An 8,161-nucleotide genomic window follows, 5' to 3' on the forward strand; every position below is an offset into this window, starting at 1 on the left:
GGAATATTGTCAGGGACCATAGCCTTTACACTTTCTCATACCTCCAGCTGTTTCTTGATATTTGTGAATTGTATTGTCAATGATTGGTATCTGTGATGCTGGGGACTGCTATATGAAGCTGAGATAAATCATCCACTCAGCACTTCTGGCTGAAGATTGCTGCAAGTTCTTCAGCCTTATCTTTTGCACTGATGTGCTGTGCTCTTTCATCGTTGAGGATGGAGATATTTGTGGAGCCTCCTCGTCCAGTGAGTTGTTTGATCATCCACCAGGACTGGATGTGGCAGGACTGCAGAGCTTAAATCTGATCCGTTAGGGATCATTTAACTCTGTCTATTGTATTCTGTTTCTACTATTTGTTTCAATTACAGTTTGTTATTTGTTCACTGCAACAGTGGCTTCATTTCAAAAAAATAATTATTTGCATTTAAAATGATTTGAGATGTCCAGTGGTCATGAAAAGATGGTCACAATAACTGACGACCTGTCCTGGACTTCCCACACAGATGTGACAGTCGAGAAGCCACAACAACGCTTTGTCTTCTTCAAGCAGCTCAGGAAATTCAGCATGTCCATAAGGTCCATTACCAACTTTTACAGATACACCATTGAAAGCAAACTGTCCGGGTGCATAAAGGCCTGGTATGGCAACAGCTCTGCCCAGGATCATAAGAAGCTATAGAGGGTTGTATGCACAGCCCAGACCATCACGAAAGCCAACCTCCCATCCATGGACTCCATTTACATTTCCCGTTGTCGTGGAAAGGCTGCCAACATCATCAAAGACCCCTCCCACCCCGGCAATGCTCTCCTACAACCTCTTCCATTGGGCAGAAGATACAGAAGCTTGAACATGCGCCAACAGGTTCAAGAACAGCTTCTACCCTGCTGTTATTAGACTGATGAATGGACTGTCTAACTTCAAATAATATTGATCTAGCTGTGTGCACCTCCTGTGCAGTGTAACCCGTATGCCTTGCTCTGTCTCTATGATCTGTATGCCCTTCTTTGCTATGATCTGCTTGTACTGCTCACAAACAAAGTTTTTTTTACTGTACTTAGGTACGTGTGACTACAATAAATCAAATAGTAAAAAACTGTATAAACATAAGTCAGGGCTCATGTGGTGCAGTGGTTGTGTCGCTGACTCTAGTCTAGAAGGTTTGGATTCAATTTCTTTGTCCAAACATGCCTGAACAAGTTGATTAAAAATATCTATAAGCACAAATCTTTCTTTCTCAATATGTGCCCTTGGACTTTTGACACTCATACATGAGGTTTCATGTTGCAAGGATGTGATGAGTCCTCCAACAATGCAGCTCTCCCTTATTATTGCCCTGGAATTGTCAGCGGTGCGTATGTGTTTAGTTCTCTGAAGTCAGCTGGAGTCCATAAACTTCTGACCTGAGGCTGTTGTCGGCACCACCACAGAAAACTGAGAACAAGTAAACTGGACAATTGAAGGAAGAAATGGGTCGGAGAAAATATAATCAGTTACTTCAATCACATGGAGAAAATTGAAGAATAACTTACAACCTTTTTAAGAAGAAAATCAGATTGTTTGATGAAATTGAAGATTAAGTCAGCAAGGCAATGAAAAGACATTTGGAAAAACAAATTAAAACAAGAAAGCTAAGAGGATGGGGGGCCATGAAAGGGGACAGAAAACAGAAGGATAAAATTTAAGGGAGACTGAAGGTGGGAGTCAAAATGAAATTACAAGTCATGAAAATGCTCAATGGGTGTGATAAAGTTGTGATAGAGTTGTTTTATGAGTAATTTTAACTAGCATCAAGAATGCTTCCAAGTGCTTGAATGCACTTTCCAGATTGTCATGAACTGAGCCATGAAGATGAACCTCTTTGCTCAGTTAGCGATTTCAGGTCATGTGCTGGTAGAGGTATCAGTACACAGGAGGCTGGGTGTGAAGAGAAATAAAGCAGCAAGAACTTCCACAATTAATAAATACCAGCGGCCCTCAGCTGGGAAACAAAGTGTAGGCATTGAAAGAGGGTGTGATTGGTGCAGCTGCGATTTCATAATCAAATCGTCTTTTAACTTTCACTGTTTAGACCATAAGATATAGGAGCAGAATTAGGTCATTCGGCCCATTGAGTCTGCTCCACCATTCGATCATGGCTGAAACATTTCTCAATCTCATTCTTTTGCCTTCTCCTCAAAAATCTTGATCCCCTTATTAATCATGAACCTATGTATCTCTATCTTAATGGACTCAATGACTTGGCTTCCATAGCCATCTGCAGCAATGAGTTCCGCAGATTAATCACCCTCTAGTTGAAGAGATTTCTCCATCCCTTCACTCTGAAGCTGTGCCCTCAGGCCCTAATTCTTCCTACTAGTGAAACATGTTCTCCCTGTCCACTCTATCTGGGCCTCTCAGTATTCTGTAAGAAGAGAGAGATTTAAAAAAGACATGGGGCAAATTTTTACACAGAGGGTAGTTCGCCTGTGGAATGAACTTCCTAAGGAAGTGCTGGATGGCGATACAATTACAACATTTAAAAGACATTTGAATAATTACATGAATAGGAAAGATTTGGAGGGATATGGGCCAGGAGCAGGCGGGTGGGAATTGTTTAGTTTGGGATAATGTTCGGCATGGATTGGTTGGACTGAAGTGTCTGATTCCATGCTGTATGACTCTATGACTCTATATCTCCCCCTCACCCTTCTAAACTCCATCGAGTACAGACCCAATGTCATTAACTGCTCCTCATGAGGGACACAGAGTGCGCAATGAGTTCTTGTTCTCAGATGTCTCATCTGGGGAAGGTCTGAAAAGTACCAGCCATGATTCTCAGATTTGCTTTAGTTACCGCTCTCTCTACCTATCCTGCCACATTTAGTGATCTGCGCCCAAATACATCTCTCAGCCTCTGCACCCACTTTGGAATTCTACTCCTTATTTTAGTACTTACCTGTTCAGAGAAATTATGACACACCTGGAGCAGTTGGGACTTGAACCTATGTCTCCTAGCTCAGAGGTAAAATAATACCACTGACCAATCAGAGGTCAACAGTTTTAGATCCTAAAGACTGTTGATTAAAGCCTAGTCTCCAGAGGATCCAACAGTGAGAGGGTAAGTCTTTGTTTGTTGTGTCTTTGTTTCTCACTGCTGGTAGTCACTGGGAGAGGAGGTATCAGAGGTATAGCTTTCAGAGGCCCAGCTCCAAGCCCCACATATTGGGGCCAAATAAGATCCCAACAATCCATCAGGCAAGTTGGGAAGACAGCCACTTTTCTCACCTGTTGGAAGGTAGATGATCAGGTCAGAGGTAGAATGAGGTTATAATTGGAGTCAAAGATTCCTTAAACCTTTTCTGTCTAGTTTTGGACTCCCCTAACCTGGGAAAAAGACCTTGGCTATTTACCTTATCTATGCCCCTTGTGATTTTAAAAACCTCTACAAGGTCAACCCTCAGCCTCTGACACTCTAGGGAGAAAATGTTCCAGCTTATCTAGCTTCTCCTTATAACTCAAACCCTCCAGTCCTGGCTACTTGTAAATTTTTTCTGCACCCTTTCTGGTTTAACCGTACCCTTCTGATAGCAGAACGGCCAGAATCATCAATTGATTGCTTAATGGCCTTATTTTCTGCCAAGCTGAGAAAGTCTCCAAAGGATCTATTCGCTTGGCCCTTATTTGCTGAGGTGACAAGAAAGGGGGAAGTAAGATTCCCTCCAAATCCATCTCCACAAAAGCCCCAAAAATTCATCCCCTGAGATGAGAAAATTCAGCCCAATGTAGTCATCCAGCAAGTGAACCATCAAGACTAGAAGCCTAAAATGTCTAAGCTACATTAACGAAACTTAACTTGTCTGGAGTTGGAAGGATCCAATGTACTTACTAACATATTGCTGAAGAAATTAGGTCAGAAGTCACATGACACCAGGTTATAGTCCAACAAGTTTATTTGAAATCATAAGCTTTCAGAGCACTGCTCCTTTGCCACCTCTGAAAGCTTGTGACTTCAAATAAACCTGTTGGACTATAACCTGGTGTCGCGTGACTTCTGACCTTGTCCACCCCAGTCCAACACTGGCACCTCCACTTGATGAGATTAGATTAGCAGCCAGAGGATGGGGAATAGAAATTGCTCTTGAATTGCAGTAAATTGCAATAAGTATCTGCAAATCGGGAGTCTAATGTCTGCTTTCTCTATCTCCAGCTCCACATACTTCTGCAATAACCACGTTCCTTCAGTTCTGGCCCCTTGAGCATTCTCTTTAACATCATTTCAACATTTGGCATCAAGCCTTCTGCTGCTGGTGGCTTCATCTCCTGCATTCCCTCCATAAACCTCATTCCCTCCCTCCCCTCTTCCTTCCTCAAACCCTGCTCTTTGACCAAGCTTTTGATCATGGGACCTAATATTTCCATATGTGTCAAAATTTTGTTTGCAAATGCTCCTGTGAAGTGTTTTGGGACATTTCCCCGCATAAAAGGTGCTACATAAATGCAAGTTGTCACGGCTGTTGTTTCAGGCCATTACATTGCTGAGAGACACGGAGAAGGTGAAGTGCTTTTCAGTGGCCAGCACATCCTTAGACTACCACCAATATGTAATTGTAAAAAAAAAATGTCTCTGAGGATGAAGGATTTCTCCTGGCACCACAGTACACTGACCTTCTCCTTCACCCCACCAACCACCTGCCCGGAGCATGTCAGACAAACTGTAGTTTGTGGGCAAAGTACATGAAATGCTGAAGGGGATTGATAAATCAGGGTTAAAGCAGATGTTTCCCCTTGTGGGGCAATCTAGAATAAAAGGCCATAGTTTCAGGATAAGGGGTGGTAGATTTAAAACAGATGAGCAGAAGAAATTAATTCTCTCAAAGGGTCTTGAATTGTTGGAATTGACTACCCCAGAGTGCGGAGGATGCTGGGACTCTGAGTAAATGTGGATAGATAGATTTTTAATTAGCAACAGATTAAAGTGTGATGGAGAGTGGGCAGTAAAGTGTAGTAGAGACTGAGATGAGATCAGCCACAATCGTATTGAATGGCAGAGCAGGCTCGTGGGCCTGAATAGCCTACTCCTGCTCCTAGTTCCTATATTTGGTTGAGGGAGCTGTCTCTGAGCCACTGATAGCTTGCACAATTGTTTTCTATTCACTCTAAGGATGCCAGGGTCATCCATCCCCAGTTGTCCTTGCAAGGATAGCGGTGAGCCATTTTCCCGAACCTCTGGAGACCATGAGGTGTAGATGTACTCAGAGTGCTTTGATGTAGTAGTTTAGGGCAACCAAGCAACCTGCTGGGCTATTTCAGAGGGCAATTAAGAGTCAACCACATTGCTTTGCGCCTGGAGTTACATGTAGGCTAGACTTAATTAAAGCAGCAGATTTCCTTCTCCAAAGGACATTGGTGAACCAGACAGTCCCTAAGTGCGGAAAGAGGCCATTTGGGTCTGCACTGACTGTCCAAAAAACATCCCAAACTCTCACCCTATCCCTGTAACCTTACATTTCCCATGGCTAACCCACCTAACCTGCACATCTTTGGACTGTGGGAGGGAACCGGAGCACCCAGAGGAAAACCACACTCCACACAGACAAACACCCGAGGGTGAAGTCGAACCAAGGTCCCTGGCGTTGCAAGGTAGCAGTGCTAATCACTCCGTTACTGTGACGATCATAAATTCTGATCTTGTGATGGCCAGGGATCGAACCTGGGCCAACTGCTTGGAAGGCAGTTAAACTCACCATTATATTACCATCACTGTAAAACCAGACAGGTTTTTATGACAATCTGGTAGTTTCATGCTCATTATTCATTAGACGAACATTTAATTCTAGACATTAATTGAGTTTAAACATGCTGAGGAACACTCAATAAAGAAGGCAAGTGATATGTTTGCCTTCATCGCAAGGTAATGTGATGGTAGAAGATATCTTGTTGCAGTTGCATGGAGCCTTAGTGAGATTATACCTTGAATATTGTGTAAAGGTTTGGTTTCCTTATCTAAGAAAGGATATACTTGTCAGAGTGGGAGTGCAACAGAGTTTCACCAGACTTATCCTGGGATGATTGTTAGATGAGGAGAGATTAAGAAAACCGGGTGTGAATTCACTCGAGTTGAGAAGAATGAGATGCGCTTAAATTCAAACCTTCAAAGTTCTTACAGTGTGTGATAGTTGGATGTAGATAAAACCTTTTCCCTGGCAGGTGACTCTGGAACCAGGGAACACGATCTCAGGATAAGGGTAGGTCATTTTAGACTGCGATGAGGAATTTCTTCATGCAGTGGCATTCGCTAACCCAGCAGACTGCAAAGCTTAATCAATGAAGAAGATAGATAAGTTGATAGATTTCTAAACACTAATAACATAAAGGATTTGGAGATAGTGCAGGAAAGTGGCACTGAGTTAGGTAATTAGCCATGATCTAATTGAATTTTGGAGCAGACTGGACAGGCTGAATGGCCTACTCCTGTTTCTCTAAACTAAAGCTTGAGTTGGTAAATATTGCACTGATCAAACATGCTATTTTGTCATGGCTAGTGTCAAATTTCTTGAGTGTTGTTGGAACTGCACTCATCTAGGAAAATGGCGAAGAGGCAGGCACGCTCCTGACTTGGGCCTTATAGATGGTGAGCAAGCTTTGGGGATATGGGAGGTGAGTTACTCAACATATCCCATGAGTGAATTAAAAAAAAAACTAAGCAAGATTTAGGAAGGTACATAAGACAGGCCCAAAGATGTTTCAAGGGTTGGAGGGTTTGAGCTATAGGAAGAGGCTAAACAGTCTGGGTTTATGAGATACTCCTTCAGTCTCCAAATGACCTTATAGAGGTTTATAAAATTATGATGGATAGGGTGAATAGCGAAGGTCTTTTCTCCAGGGTAGGGGAATCAAAAACGAGAGAGCATAGGTTTAATGTGAGAGGGGAAAGATTTAAAAGGGACCTAAGGGATCACCTTTATGACACAGAGGGTGGTGCGTGTGTGGAATGAGCTGCCAGAGGAGGTGGTGGAGGCTGGTACAATTAAAACATGTAAAAGACATCTGGATGGATACATGAATAGCAAGGGTTTAGAGGGATATGGGCCAAATGCTGGCAAATGGGACTAGATCAGTTTAGGATATCTGGTCGGCATGGACAAGTTAGACCGAAGGGTTTGTTTTCATGCTATACATCTCAAAGACTCTATGATGCTATGACTGCAGCAATGTAGCAGCCTGAATCACTGCCATGCCAATAGTTCATAGCACTGCATCCTTCAGTGACCTCAGCAGATGTAGCTGTCCCTGTTCCCAATGGGTTCTTTGCTGCTATCTCCTGCTACATCGTGCAAGAGAGACTGAAGAATGTGAGTGAGTTTGCTGCAGCATCTTGAGGTAACTCTTTTTCATTCATTCATGGAATTCACTGGCTGGACCAGCCTATCCCTAATTGTCCTTCAGAAGGTGGTGGTGAGCTGCCTTCTTGAATTGCTGCAGTCCATATACAAAGGTTACACCCACAGTCCTGTCAGGAAGGGATTTCCAGAATTTTGACCTGACAACACTGAAGGAATAGTGATATATTTCCAAGTCTGGTTGGTCAGTGGCTAGGAGGGGCATTTGAAGGTGATGGTGTTCCCATGTATCTGGGGAGAGATGGGTTAGTGGTAAATATAATTATATAAACAAATGTGTAACAAAAATGGTTATCAGAAAAAGAAAGCTTAGGCGGAGATGCTGTATATGTGTCTGAATATGTTAATTGAATTCAATAAGTAGCGCCCACTATCATAAAGTCATTGACCTGATGGGAGAATAAAATAGGATATGGCTGGAGACAGACCTAAACCTAAAGCGACTACCTTCACGCAGACTGGACCAAGGAAGGCCCTAAAGACAGTATACATAACAAACCTCACATGAACATATACTCCTGCTGCCAACAAAACCACACAGCAGCCTGTTTAACACTAGGCTACATGGGGCAATGATGAATGTGAATAGACAGTAGGAGCTTGTTGCACTTCCATTAGATGTGCAGTAATCGCACATTGTGATCCCAGTCCCACTGATGTGCCTAAGCAATTTTTAACCCAAATTTTTCTCCTCCTAAATCCACTAATGATCCAAAAGGAAGATGTCTAAACAGCCCTGTGACAACTCCATGTGGACACACACTGTCCACAAACAGAC

General features: G+C 42.9%; 1 non-coding gene across 1 annotated transcript; it reads right to left on the minus strand.

The window, feature by feature from the left end:
• Nucleotides 1–5,672: 5,672 nt before the first annotated feature.
• trnag-ucc lies at nucleotides 5,673–5,744 on the minus strand. Its single transcript has one exon. It is a non-coding gene; the product is annotated as a tRNA-Gly (tRNA).
• Between the last annotated feature and the right edge of the window lie 2,417 nt (nucleotides 5,745–8,161).

The sequence above is a fragment of the Rhincodon typus genome, chromosome 10, assembly GCF_021869965.1.
Source record: "Rhincodon typus isolate 14 chromosome 10, sRhiTyp1.1, whole genome shotgun sequence".
NCBI lineage: Eukaryota > Metazoa > Chordata > Chondrichthyes > Orectolobiformes > Rhincodontidae > Rhincodon > Rhincodon typus.